Source organism: Dendroctonus ponderosae, unplaced genomic scaffold (genome assembly GCF_020466585.1).
Source record: "Dendroctonus ponderosae isolate FM_Combo_2020 unplaced genomic scaffold, Dpon_F_20191213v2 Dpon_F_20191213_9, whole genome shotgun sequence".
In the NCBI taxonomy this organism is placed as follows: domain Eukaryota; kingdom Metazoa; phylum Arthropoda; class Insecta; order Coleoptera; family Curculionidae; genus Dendroctonus; species Dendroctonus ponderosae.
In genome coordinates, this window is record NW_026019116.1 from 7,549,352 (window position 1) to 7,551,322 (window position 1,971).

The 1,971-nt window shown below is 33.7% G+C and overlaps 1 protein-coding gene across 2 annotated transcripts in view; it reads right to left on the reverse strand.

Annotated features, from left to right (window-relative positions):
• Positions 1 to 1,971, reverse strand: part of LOC109539339 (1-phosphatidylinositol 3-phosphate 5-kinase) — a 26,087-nt gene that overhangs the window by 14,158 nt on the left and 9,958 nt on the right. The window lies entirely within an intron of this gene.

The following is a 1,971-nucleotide window of genomic DNA, read 5'->3' on the forward strand; positions in this document are numbered from 1 at the left end:
TAAATAGCAATAAACAATAAAAAATGCAATTATTCGGACGGATCCCAGCCCCTGAAAATCCCTAACACGAATCGTTTAGCAAAAAGAGAATTTGTTTAAATTTTCAAATTTGTAAAAAACAGCCCGAAATCTAAATTGTTTGGCCAGGATCACACGCAACGTTTTAACGTGCTATCCTCCAATAATGCAATAAACAATAAATAGCAATAAACAGTAAAAAATGCAATTATTCGGACGGATCCCAGCCCCTGAAAATCCCTAACACGAATCATTTAGCCAAAAATAATTTGCTTAAATTTGTAACAAATAGGTGATTTAATCACCTCTACGAAATGCATAATTATGCAATATATACATGTATGTATGCTGATTAAAGAAAGAAATTTGGAGAAACGGCGCGATTTCTAAATCGGTTGGCCAGGATCACTCACGGTAAAAGTAATGTTAAACTTATCGAAAGCTGCACGAGTACTACCTGGAAAAAAAACAAAAATCTGTATTATTACATAAACTTAGTCGAGAACCCTGTGATTTGATTGGAAAGGAAAATAAATCGGAAACTGAATAAAAGTTTAAATGTTTCTAGAAAACTCAACTCAGTTTAAGTTAAGGGTTTATAGATTGATAATCATTCTTACTTGCTTTTTGCAAACTGGCCCCATTCTCCATTGTCTATAAATCATTAGACATTCAAAAGCACACACAAAGAAAATACACACAAAGTCGAAAACAAATGTGGATTACACTCAGCACACTAATTACACTAATTAACAGGTAAGATGGTCGACTGTTGGTGCCTAAATGGCACTAAATTCGCACTTTTATCTCATTCATGAACAAAGAACCGACGACCGATTCAGTCCCTTGCCCATAACAGACTGAACTATCCGATAAAACTCATGCAAAATTAAGGTGTTTCACATAAAAAACTCACCGAGCTACAGAGCTCACATAATCGTTTGCTGGCTGGCCCTTTGGGTGACTCATTGCTATGCTGTTCGATTTCAGTTTTTTTTTTATTGACGATTTTCTACAAAATTCTACTCCACGATTGAATTGGTTTGGATATTTATTGTAAGCAAAGTTGCTTTCTCGGGTAAAGATAAACAAGCATCGCCGTTCATGGGGCGACTTTTGAATGCTAATTAAATACTCGATCTCCGATCAATCGTTTGCTCAATTGTCAGGAATCGTGAAAACTTTTTTAAAAAATAAACCTAAAAAAAATTTTTAGCAGATCCACCAAAATCAAAAGTAATTCGCATCACCATTCGCAAAATATGTCATCATTTGTGAATTCTTCACTTTTATTGCGCTATTAAGAGCTACGAAAAATTCGCAATTACTCAGGTTTTTTTTGAGTTTTACTCAGTTGACTTTACTATTTTTAAAATTCTTCTCTTTAAAAATTCATAACTTCCCATTTAGAGTAAGTAGCAATTGATTGCCAGCACATTTTTGTCATTGCTTTCTTGTGTGTTACTTTGTGACAATTTTGTCATTGCTTTCTTCTGCTCGCAGCGTTAAAGCGATGCAAAACTTAACTTTATTACTTGGTACTCTCCATCCAAGAATACAATGTCTGTAGCAAAGTATCTACTTAGCTTAGCTATCAGTCATAATGGACGCTTTTGCTACGCTGCGCTCTTTCTTTTAAAAATTCACAATTTTCAAATTAATTTCCATATTTGCAGATTATCTTTTTCCTTATCTGTCTTCATAAATCGTCAATAATCTGCGAAGATGGTAGCTGTTTATTGGTGCCTTGAAGCCTGTTAGAAAATGCACGGCTTCCTATCACAAACGGCGTATGTTTTAAAGTTATTCCTAAAAATGCTCCAAATATTTTTTCATCTGTAAAAAGTATTTATATAAACAACAAGTAATATATATATTTATATGTATTTTTGTGTAGTTGTGTCATTTATCCCTATTATCAGCTGCCCCTTGCGACACAATTAAAAATAAGCA